Raw genomic sequence first — 12427 nt, forward strand, 5'->3', positions numbered from 1 at the left:
CAGCCGCTTTCGCAGCCAAGTGACACTTCGTAAGACACTCCCGACCCATTTTCCATAATTACCACACCATGTAGGATGGGGTTCAGACAGTAGGCAACAAATCATAGAGGGAAATATATATATATTTATATTTGTATATATAAACTTATATATAAATATATACTTCCCTCTTTATATAAAAATAAATATATATTTATATTTATATATAATATGTATTCTATGTAATATAATAATATTATATATTATATAAATATATATTGTATATAATATATAGTTTACATACTATTTATATATACTATATATAAATATATATTTCCCTCTTTATATAAAAATAAATATGTTTATATTTATATATAAATATATATATTTCCCTCTATGATTTGCTGCCTACTGTCTGAACATATGCGCCTGACTGGGAACACCTGTAAGGTGATTAGAGGCCACCCCAAGAGCCTCCATCCCTCTTGGAGAGCCTGGCAAGCTACCAAGAGTATCCCGCCCACATGGCAGAGCCTGGCAAGCTACTCGTGGCATACTCGATATACCAAAAACAGTAACAATGACGGTCCTCATTCCCCTGACCCTGAAAGAGACCCCAATAAGCCATCGGGCTACACTAGCACGTGACAGGGACTAATGGAGACGTTACTGGTGCCTGCTCGAGCAAATCAATGAACACCGGGATGACAGTGACAGTGATACAGTGATAGAATTTAATGATGAACTGTATAGTGGTAAGGGAAGGATTTTGAAAGTTGTTCCATAGAATGAAACCTATTCTAAGGCCCTTGTCCCCGGGGATGGTTTGTCTCGGGGACCCACTGCCATATCTATCCCAGTCAGCACTACTGTCAGCTGCTTAGAAAGGAGCAGCTCCGGCCATTAAGTCACAACTGGTTAACAGTTGAGTCGCGACACGACACGTGAAGAATGCCTCGGTTCCAGAACTCTCCATGGCAGCTCGCTGCTTCTTTTCTCGATCTTTTTTTTTTTTTTTTTTTTTTTGCTTTTTGGGTCACACCCAGCGATGCTCAGGGGTTACTCCTGGCTCTGCACTCAGGAATTACCCCTGGCCGTGCTCAGGGGACCATACGGGATGCTGGGAATCAAACCCGGGTCGGCCGCATGCAAGGCAAACGCCCTACCCGCTGTGCTATCGCTCCAGCCCCCAGCTCGCTGCTCCTAATGCCTCCTTCACTCTAGGTCCTGGGGAAGGCAACGGACTCCCAGCAACGTGTCTTCAGGCCTCTTACCCTTGAAACATGAAGGCCTGGGCTAGAGCCTAGACTGGGTTCTGCAACAGCAAAACAAAATCATGCCAATAAATATGTGCCTTGACAAGAAAAACATTTCACATGTGATTCTCCTCCCTTGTTCTTTAAGGGCACATCTCATGCCAGGGTTTGACCGGCATCTGTCCATCTGTTGGGCTTCACCCTGGATGAACAATCAAGGAGGACAGTAACCCAGAGAGAGAGAGAGAGAGAGGAGGGGGGGAGAGAGAGGGAAAGAGGGAGAGAGAGAGAGAGAGAGAGAGAGAGGAGGCTGGGAGAGAGGGGGGGAGAGAGAAGGAGAGAGGAGAGAGGGAGAGAGAGGAGAGAGGGGAGAGAGAGAGGGAGAAAGAGGGGGTAAAGAGGCTAAGAGGCTAGTCCTTATATTGGTAGTTTTTAACTAAAAGACTAAAATGTTTTATGGGAGGGGTAGGGCAAGGCTGGGCACTCCCCAGCCCTGCCCTTCTTTCAAGTAGAATTTGTAGAACTTTTTTTTTTTTTAAGGAGGAAAGCAAGGCCATTTCTCTTCTAACCAACTAGTTGTTCCATTTTCTCGTGGATGCAAACACGGAAGCAATTCTTTGTATTTAAGACAACGGGGTTTTCTAACACCTGCCATCCTAGCCACTTTAATGCATCCTTCCAAATGCCTTCTTCAGTCTAGTGCTTTTATAACTTAGGTGAGAAGCAGAGAGTTGGTTTCGATGCTTATTTAACCCTGGGGATCTAACTGAGCCCTCCACATTAGAAGCTGGCTTCGGTGCATTTGATCATGGTCCCAAACAAAGACGTGAGCAAGGCTTCCCGAATGCTCACGGCACCTGCTGGAAGGCAGAGTGGTTGTGCCAGGAAAGTGGGGGGCATAGAGATAAAAGAGACTTGATGGCTGCTCCAGTTATTTCTGCAGAGGGATAAAATAGTGGCGCCCCAGGGACGTCTCATGAATTCACGCCGTCTCCCTCGTTCCCTACTGGTGATGGGATTCAAGGCACCGCTGTTGCCCGACGGTCGATTCCTAAGCCCCAGACTCCTCCATCACACGGAAGTGGCCCAGAATCGGAGGGTGGGATTCAAAACATAAAGAGATTTTCCAGTGTGGAAGCAGCCCTGTCTGTCTATGGGGATTGAGAACATTTTTCTTTTCAGAGTCCAGCGCGCCGCGTTGTTGATTTTTCCTTTCTGCAAGAGCTATTTTGGTGACGGGTCCTGGGGCGAGGCCAAGTTTGCAGAAGGGACTCTCCCCCTGGACAGAGCAACAGCAGGCCAGATGCCTTGGGCCCAGGGGGGAGTAACACAGCCAGCTAGGGGGGTGGGGGGAGGGGGAGGAGGAAGGGGGGACGGGAGGGGGAGGGCAGCACTGCAAACCACAGCCCCTCCTCTCCCCCCCACTCCCCAGTAGCAAGAGACTCTTGCCAGCCCCGGGGTCTGAGTGTGTCCAGTTCTGGCTCATCCGCTAGTTGTCCGAGCTGCTCTCACCCCCGACCCCAGTGGCTCTTGGTTACTGGGTTACTGGCTCAGCGTTCTCACAGTCTCTCTTGAGAATAAATAACTGTTTGGCTTTCCCGTATTCCCAAGGGAGACTGATTTTGCTTACTCCAATTCCAGTCCCCCACGTGAAACCTTGGGTTTTGTTTTTCCGGTTGGCTTCCAAGCCCTGCGTCACGGCGGGGGGCAGGGGGCGTGAGGGTGGGGATGGGGGGTGGGGTGCTGTGTGCGGCCGGCCCATCACTCATAAAGGAGCCAGAGAGAGAGAGTCCAGCGGGTGAGGTGTTTGCTTTGCTCTCAGCCAGCCCGGGTTCGATTTAAAACACCCTATCTGGTTCCCGCAGGCCCGCCAGGAGTGATTTCTGAGTGCTGAGCCAGGTGGAGACCGTGAGCATCGCCAGGTGTGGCGACACTGGGACTTAAACCTGAAAACTTTGTAACATTCTGCATGGTGATTCAATAAAAGAATAAATTTAAAAAATAAAATTAATTAATTAATTAATTAAATATATACATAATACTAAAAGCCCCCTCCCCCCCAAAAAAAAAACCACAGTCCAAAAGCGGGGTTGGAGCCATAGCACAGCAGGTAGGGTGTTTGCCTTGCATGTGGCCGACCCGGTTCGATGCCCAGCATCCCATATGGTTCCCCAAGCACCGCCAGGAGTAATTCCTGAGTGCATGAGCCAGGAGTAACCCCTGAGTATTGCCGGGTGTGACCCAAAAGAAAAAAAAAAAAGAAGCAGACTGGTGGGAGGGTTGGGGATGGAGGGGCGGGTAATCGGTTGGACAGAAGTGGACAGGGATAAAGGGCTTGATGGAACATTGTATGCCTGAAACATAACCGTGAAAAACTTTGTAATTTCACCGGGACAAAAAAGAAAGTAAGGGGCTAGAGCGATAGCACAGCGGGGAGGGCGTTTGCCTTGCAACTGGCCGGCCCGGGTTCAATTTCCAGGATCCCATATGGTCCCCTGAGCACCGCCAGAAGTAACCACTGTGCATGGCCAGGTGTGACCCAACAAGGCCAAACTAAAATATAATAAAGAAAAAGTAGGGGGTTGAGTGATAGCACAGTGGGTAGGGCATTTGCCTTGTACGCGGCCAACCCTGGTTCGAATCCCAGCATCCCATATGGTCCCCTGAGCGCCGCCAGGGGTGATTCCTGAGTGCATGAGCCAGGAGTAACCCCTGTGCAATGCCGGGTGTGACTCAAAAAGCAAAAAAAAAAAAAAAAAAAAAAAAAGTAAATGTATATGTATATAGTAGAACAGACTGAAGCGATAGCACAGTGGGTAGGGCGTTTCCCAGGTTCGATTCCTCCGTCCCTCTCGGAGAGCCTGGCAAGCTACCGAGAGTATCCCGCCCACACGGCAGAGCCTGGCAACCTACCCGTGGTGTATTCCATATGCCAAAGGCAGTAACAACAAGTCTCACAATGAAGACGTTACTGGTGCCCGCTTTAGCAAGCCTATGAACAGCGGGACTGTGGACAGTGCTATAGTATATAGTAAAGAAAGTAACTTAACTCTCCCACTCTCTGAGCCCCAGCTGGCTGTGCCTAATCTCACAGGCTCTGGTCTTCTCTCACTGGCTGGGTGACCCGGGTCACTTCCTTCCTTTGGAAGTAGGGTGAGAAATGTCGGGTCTCCAGTGTCCCTTCCGGCCCTCCGTGGCTTCTGGCAGTTACCCTCTGCCGGTGACGTGGTTTGACTCGTCCCACCCTCTCCTATCCTCTCTGGATTCGCTCCTCTGAAGTCTGAGGTGAGATCAGAGGATGATCACGCGTGTTTGGTGTATAGAAAGCACACATTCTACTGAAACTTGCCCCGAGTTACAGTGTCATGTCATGCCGGGGTTCCTAAGAGTCATTTCCTTCTCCGCTGGGGGAGGCACCCTCCTGCCTCGGGTTCAAAACTCTGAAACGGCGGCTCATTGTTGGCTCAATTCTCTCTGGACGCTTGCGAATTTTGATTATGTTCTATATTGCGTAGGAACAGAGACCTCTTAAGAACTTTCCATTTGAAACATTTTGATCAATAAATGTGTGTGAGGGGCTGGAGCAATAGCACATCGGGTAGGGAGTTTACCTTGCACGCGGCCAACCCGGGTTCGAGTCCCAGCATCCCATATGGTCCCCCGAGCACCACCAGGAGTAATTCCTGAGTTCAGAGCCAGGAGTAACCCCTGTGCATCGCCGGGTGTGACCCAAAAAGCTAAATAAATAAATAAATGTGTGTGATGCCCAATATCAAGGTGTGGGTGTGGTATTTCACCTCCATGGAATGTTCTGTTTTGTTTTTCCTTTTTACAGGACTGAATAAGCCTGAACTTGTGGGGAAGACAGCAAGGGAATCACATGAGATTGGGAGTGTAGTAAGTTCCAGGAATCGTCCCTGAGATTGTCCTTTTTAATTTTTGCAGGTTCAGGGGGCACACCTGGTGATGCGCAGATGTTGCTCCTGGCTCTGCACTCAGGAATCACTCCTGGCCGTGCTCCGGGGGCCATGGGGGATGCCGGGAATCCAACCCAGGTAAACCATGTGCAAGGCAAACACCCTCCCTGCTGTACTATCGCTCTGGCCCTGAAATTGTTTTGAAAATATCAAAAAGGGAACGTCAGGAGACGGAGCTAACAGAAGGACAGGTGTGCAGGGTGTTGAAAGGACAGGAACAACACATAGAACAGAAACCCTCCCTGGCTTCTGGGCTCAGAGTAGGAGGAGACAACCTCTATCTAATTCAGAAAGGATGGAGATCTGGCAAGAAAGGCAAAGTCAAAAGGCACCAGGGGGCTGGAGTAGGTAGGGCATTTGCCTTGCATGTGGCCAATCTGAGTTCGGTTCCCAGCATCCCGTATGGTCCCCTGAGCACCGCCAGGAGGAATTCCTGAGTGCAGAGCCGGGAGTAACTCCTATGCTTTGCCAGGTGTGACCCAAAAAGCAAAAAGCACCAGAGAGTTAGTCCAGGGGGGTAAAGTGCTAGTCTTACGCACAGCTGACCCAGGTTTGATCCCTGGCACCACCGATGATCCCCCTGAGCCCAGAGCCAAGAATTGTCCCCGGGCATCGGCACGATGTCCTCCCGGTTTACAAAGTTGTTCAGTGTTTTGGTCACAGCATTCTGTGTTCCAGCAGACAGAGGCAAGTCTTAGCTGACAGTGAAGGGGGGTCCTGAAAGCTCATGCTTCTCCCCCAGCCCCTCGGGACTATCCAAGTTGACAGATCAGAGCAGCCGGTCTAAAGACCAAATCGCCAAGTGAAAAGAGAGAACGGTAAACAGTAAGCATCAAGGGATGGAACCCCGTGGTCCTACACCTGCTTTGAGACGGCAAGACCCATCCCTGACACTGCTCCCCGTGCTGCCTGCTCTCCCTGGAGTCCCAACAACCAAGGGCCAAGCCCTGGTGCAGTCCGATTGTGTCCTACAATCGGCTCTGTCTGTCGCTCTCGCCCTACCTGGAGTCCACAGGTGCCGCGGGCCAGTGACCCGGGCCTGCGACCCTGATGGGACACACGCACACTCATGCACCCCGAAAGTGTTTCTGGCCGCTTCCAGTTAGAGGCTCCCGGGACCACTCCTTGGTTTCCACTAGCCTGTTAGAGCGGCTGAAGGAAGTCAGAGAAACACGGTGTTTGCTAGGTCACAGGCTTATTAGGAACAGAGGTTCCTCAGGAGTTAGGTGCAAAGGGTGAGGTATAAGGAAAGAATGTGGGGACCCCAAGCCCTATCCAGGCCCCATTCTCCCCAAACCCCGACATTCTTGTGGGCCTGGCAGCCCCCTGAACCTTCTTTGAGGATTTTGATGCAAACTTCATCCCACAGGTCTATGGGTTCAATCTTTGGCCACAGGTGACTGGTTTCACCTCCAGCCTCTCACCCCTCCCTGGGCTCAGGATCTAAGACAGAATGTTCTAGCATTCTGGCAACCAGTCCCTCTTTCTTAAGTGGGGTTCACAAACCACCTCAATAAGAAAATAAGAGACACCTTTGTCCTTCTCAAGGCTTAGGCAATGCCAAGGGTTCCCTGTGCCAAAAACGGGACGGAAACATATTTTGTCCTGGCAGTCACTGGACTCAGCTGGTTTCTGGGGAGAGTGCTCCCATCCCGCATCTCCTCAGCACCAGAGGGAGGGAACCAGTTGATCTTACACCTGGCCCAGGTAGCTCTCTCCCACTTGGGAACTATGGCAGAAGACCTTTGTAACGTCCAGAGAGTGAATTTTTAACTCATGTTTGGATGCAGTTCCATATCCGATGAGGCTCTGATTCTTCCAGTTGCTGAAGGCTCAGGAGCACCGACAACTTAAAGTTCTAGCCGGTCTCATTTTGGAGTGACTGAGTCAAGAATGTCCTGAATATGGGGCCAGAGCGACAGTACAGTGGGGAGGGTGTTTGCCTTGCACACGGCCAACCCAGGTTCGATTCCCAGCATCCCATAGGGTCCCCTGAGCACCGCTAGGAGGAATTCCTGAGTAAGACTATCCTGGACCGAGCAGCCACATTCACGACTGTGCAACATCTCATACCTCACACCACTCATACTTCAAGAGCAGCACTCCACACCTGATAGGGTTTAAAGTAGAAGGCAACCAACCTTAGAGGGAAATATATTTTTAGACACACACACACACACACATGCACGCATGAACACACATACACAAACACACACATATATATACATATATGGGCTGGAGCGATAACACAGCAGGTAGGGCATTCGCCTTGCATGCGGCCGACCCGGGTTTGATTCCTCTGCCCCTCTCAGAGAGCCTGGCAAGCTACTGAGAGTATCTCACCCACACGGCAGAGTCTGGCAAGCTACCCAGGGTGTATTCGATATGCCAAAAACAGTAACAACAAGCCTCACAATGGAGACATTACTGGTGCCCGCTCGAGCAAATCGATGAGCAATGGGATGACAGTGACAGTGACAGTGATATACATAAGCACACAAGGCTCAACCCTTAACAACACATTAGTAATTTCTTATAGAAGGGCTTAGTGGGCCTGAGTTAAATACAACAATCTTCACATACTCTCCTCTGAGGAAAGATTTTTGGAGCATTTTTTTAGCAGTTTATTCACAACAAACAATATAAAATAATTATTTCCGTTCTGCTTTGGGGCAAGGGTTGGGCTTCAGGATGGAAACATCCAAAATATGGTGGTGGGAAGGCGTCATCGTGGTGGGATTGGTGTTTGAATATTAAATGTAATCAAATATGGTGAACTACTTTATAAAAAAATTAAATTAAAATTTTTTAAAAAGGGTGTGAACATCAGGCCAGAGATGGGTAAGACAAATGTTGCCTTCTATGTGGCTGACCTGGGTTTGATCCCTGGCACCCCCTGTGGTCCCCTGAGCATCACCAGGAGATGCCGCTTAACCCAGAGACACAAGTTGCCCCCAAACATGACTTGTGTGTTCTCATTTCCAAGGCTCCGTTCCTCTGAAAGGAAACTATAAAGCTTGCAGCTGAAGAGTCTAGGGATTCTGCCATGTATTCAAATCTTGAAACCACATCTTGCAAAAGTTTTCCTCCTTTCTTCCCACTGTGCTGACTTTATCCTCAGACCCTCTCTCTGGGGTCAGAGGGTCATCGTCCCAGGAGAAAAAGAGCAGGTCTTTTCTTTAGCATAGGGTCTCACGGGACTGACTTGGGTCACGTGTCCAACCCTGACCTCACTAGCGAAGTTTATGAAGCTTCTGCTCCCAGAAAGGAACAAATGCGTTGATGGAAATACTGCAGTAATCAAGAGGCTAGCGAGGGCGGGCTGGCCTGGCTGGTCTGGCCAAATTGGTCCCAACCCACTGTTGAACAGTGGGGAGTGTGCAGATGGCTCGTTTGTCTGAAGCGCAGGGATGAGGGCTAGAAGCTGGGTGGTTCCCCCAGCCCCCCAGAACTAATCAGGGTAAATGCGTTTTGGAAAAACCGAAACAAATGTCTACTCTAATAGCATTAAAATTTGCATTTTAAATGAGGATTCCGGAAGAGACTGGAAACTCAGAGAAAATGAATGAGGAATGGGGAAACCATTAGAATGTCAAGAACATGTTTAGAGGAGATTGGCCGAGGTCAAGGATTCATTCTCTTGACAATAGTATCAAGCGGTTCAAAACAAAACAAAGAGCAGATTTCTGCACATTGTCTCAGACGGACTGAATCAGAATCTACCTACAAATGGGGTTTGGGATTCAGTTCATTAAATCATCCCGGACAATAGATATGCCACTTAACCTTAGACTTGTTTGGGGGAGCCATGGAATAGGATGACTTAGCAATAGAATGACTTAGCAATTAGGCTAAGCTGCCAGAATCAAGAGAACTTGATGTGCACAGTCCTAAATGATAAGATACTTTCTTTTATCAGACAGCTGGGCGGTCAGTGTGTCCAGACAAAGACCCATCTGTTGTTCTCCCATCACCTAAGGACAGGTCGCTGACCCTACCTGTGCAGGCCAAGGGACAGAGATCATTGAAGTGAAGAGAGAAGATAAGTTTATTGGGTCGCTCTCCTGGGCAGACCTCACCATCCTCAGGTGAGGCTACAGAGAGCCGCGCCCTGGGAGAGATTACGGGGAGTTTTAAATTGTCTTGGCCAGAAAGGATCAAAGACCAGTGGGAGTGGTAAGCATGGAATGTAGTCTGGAGGCTACCAGGCCTGGGATGAACCCTAAGCCCTATCTTCGGTGTGGTGCTGGCAGGCCCAGGGTGATCTCTGATTCTGGAATGTCGCTATCTCATCAGCGTGTGGCCATTTGGTCCCGAGCAAGCCTTCTACCTAGAATGTTCTCCCTGGAGGCAGGCTTGGACTGGCTGCTACCCTAGTGTCCACATTCTAACCCAGGTGGGCAGAGAAGTAGAGGTAAATGTGCGGGTCCACGGGCTGAACGTGCACACAGCACCCTCATGTTCGTTATATTGGCCTAAGCTGCAAGGGAAGTTAGAAAGCACAGCTTCCCTTCACCTAAGACGGAATGATACTTATTTCTGGTCTCTAAACAAACACATCACTTGTATCATTTGTCATCCCGTTGTTCATCGATTGGCTTGAGCGGGCGCCAGTAACGTCTCCATTCATCCCTGTCGCATGTTAGTGTAGCCCAATGGCGTCTGCTTGCTCCAGGAACACGAAGAGCCTCAAACCGTTCATTCAGGGTCTTGATGAAGAAATCTGACCACATGTATTTACTTATACACCTAAATAGCCTAGGTGGGCATATGCGAGTGGTGATTAGACACCTTGGTATTGCATTGCTGGCAGTTAAATGTGATCAAATGCCCATATTGATCTTAATTGCTCCATAACATTCCGATTAAGTTCAAATAAAAGAATAAAAAATGGTAAAATATGGGACAGAAGAGATAGTGCATTGGGTAGAGTACTTGCCTTGGCTGACCCAGGTTCAGTCCCTAGCATCCCATATGGTCCCCTGGGCCCTGCCAGGAGTGATTCCTGAGTGCAGAGCAGAAGCAAGCCTTAAGCATTGCTGGGTATGAAGAGGAGAAGGAGGAAGAAGAGGCGGAGGAAAAGGTGGAGGAGAAGAAGAAAGAAGAGAAGAAGAAGAAGAAGAAGAAGAAGAAGAAGAAGAAGAAGAAGAAGAAGAAGAAGAAGAAGAAGAAGGAGGAGGAGGAGGAGGAGGAGGAGGAGGAGGAGGAGGAGGAGGAGGAGGAGGAGGAGGAGGACGAGAAGAAGATGAAGAAGAAGAAGAAGAAGAAGAAGAAGAAGAAGAAGAAGAAGAAGAAGAAGAAGAAGAAGAAGAAGAAGAAGAAGCAGAAGAAGCAGAAAGAAGAAGGAGAAGGAGAAGAAGAAGGAGGAGGAGGAGAGAAGAGATGAAGAAGAAGAAGAAGAAGAAGAAGAAGAAGAAGAAGAAGAAGAAGAAGCAGAAAGAAGAAGGAGAAGGAGAAGAAGAAGGAGGAGGAGGGGAGAAGAAGAGGAGGAGGAGGAGAGGAGGAGAAGGAGGAGGAGGAGAAGAGAAGGGGAAGAAGAAGAAGAAGGGGAAGAAGGAGGAGGAGAGAAGAGGAAGAAGGAGAGAAGAGAAGGAGAAGGAGAAGAAGAGGAAGGAAGAGGAGGAGGAGAAAAGAAGGAGGAGAGGAAGAAAAGAAGAAGGGAAAGAAGGAGAAGAAAGAAAGAAAGAAAGAAAGAAAGAAGAAAGAAAGAAAGAAAGAAAGAAAGAAGGAAGGAAGGAAGGAAGGAAGGAAGGAAGGAAGGAAGGAAGGAAGGAAGGAAGGAAGGAAGGAGAAAACAAGGGAGGAGTGAAGAGAAAGTGATATCAACCCTCCTTAGCAAAATGAAACACTGTCAGGTGTTAGTTGATTGGAGGAGGGGGCAGAGGCGAGGAGTCTGGGCAGGAGGAGCTGATCTGCGGGATCTCAGGAAGGCTGGGCCGGGGAGACAACACCGAAGGAGCAACACCGGAGCAGGTCTCTCTAGGGACACGCTGCCCCAGGCCCGGTCCTGCCTGCTGCCACTTCTCCATCCCCTGCCTGAACAGCACAAACGTCTGCAATTCTCCAGGGCAGTCAGAGTCTGGCACTCGAGACCCAGCTGATGAGGTTGGACAGTGGAGCAGATTTTTTTTCACCCCCCAAAACGTGAAGACTTCCATCTTGGACCCCAGTCTATCCCCGCGCTCTTTTCGTGATTGATACTATGATCGCTGTGACGAGGCGAGCTCTCCAGCAGCAACGTAGGGGGACCATGAACCGTCACTTTGCTGAAATGTCAGCCACATGAGGGCGTTTGTCAGTCTGCCCTTTCCTTTGCACGTTTTTCCTGAAAGACTCAAGCAGCCTTTTATTTATTTGTTTATTTTTTGCAGTGTTTGATCCGGCACATTTCAGAGAATGAACAATGATCCCGTTATCCCAATATTCTCTGAGTGAAGACAATCAAGTTTGACTGATGATGACCTGAATTCCTAGCGCCAACACTCCAGGCAAGGAAGGAACACCATCAAAGCTTCCCGCAGCCTTTCAGGAGGTGGGCTTTGATACGCAGACCTCTCGGGGAGGGAAAATGCTAGATTAGTCATCGCTGCACCATCCACCTAGAACCCTCAGCACCAAGGACTCTCAGGAAAAGCTGCTGGCAGGTCAAGCTTTGGAATTTCTACAAGGGATTGATGTGTGTTTTATCTCTTTTGGCTTTTGCAAGAGCATCAAGATGTTAGTGATCTCATCTTCCAAATGTAGAAACTAAGTCTTGGGATGAGTCAGCTAAGGGAAGGAAGATTAGAAAGGAAAAAAAAATCGGACTTCCTACCACAAAGGGAAAAGAACTTGGCCCTCTAAAATTCAGTTTTTCTTATTTCTCATCCATTCCTGATTTGGGTCATTTCATTTTTATTTGTAGATTCTCGTCACAGGTGATTAGAAAGCATTTGTTTAAATTTGTTCTAAAAGGCCTGATTGAAGATCCTGTTAGCTGAAGCTCAAAGAAGAGAGGAAGGAAGGAAGGAAGGAAGGAAGGAAGGAAGGAAGGAAGGAAGGAAGGAAGGAAGGAAGGAAGGAAGGAAGGAAGGAAGGAAGGAAGGAAGGAGAGGGAGGGAAGGGAGGGAGGGAGGGAAGGAGGGAGGAAGGAGAAGGAGAAGGGAAGGAGGGAAGGAAGAAAGGAAGGAAGGAAGGAAGGAAGAAGAAGGAAGGAAGGAAGGAAGGAAGAAAGGA

At 48.8% G+C, this 12427-nt stretch overlaps 1 non-coding gene across 1 annotated transcript; it reads right to left on the minus strand.

Annotated features, from left to right (window-relative positions):
* Positions 1–11580: 11580 nt before the first annotated feature.
* On the minus strand, positions 11581–11720 carry LOC129400200 (small nucleolar RNA SNORA79). Its single transcript, XR_008627519.1, has one exon. It is a non-coding gene; the product is annotated as a small nucleolar RNA SNORA79 (small nucleolar RNA).
* Positions 11721–12427: the final 707 nt, after the last annotated feature.

The sequence above is a fragment of the Sorex araneus genome, chromosome X (assembly GCF_027595985.1).
Source record: "Sorex araneus isolate mSorAra2 chromosome X, mSorAra2.pri, whole genome shotgun sequence".
NCBI classification, from domain to species: domain Eukaryota; kingdom Metazoa; phylum Chordata; class Mammalia; order Eulipotyphla; family Soricidae; genus Sorex; species Sorex araneus.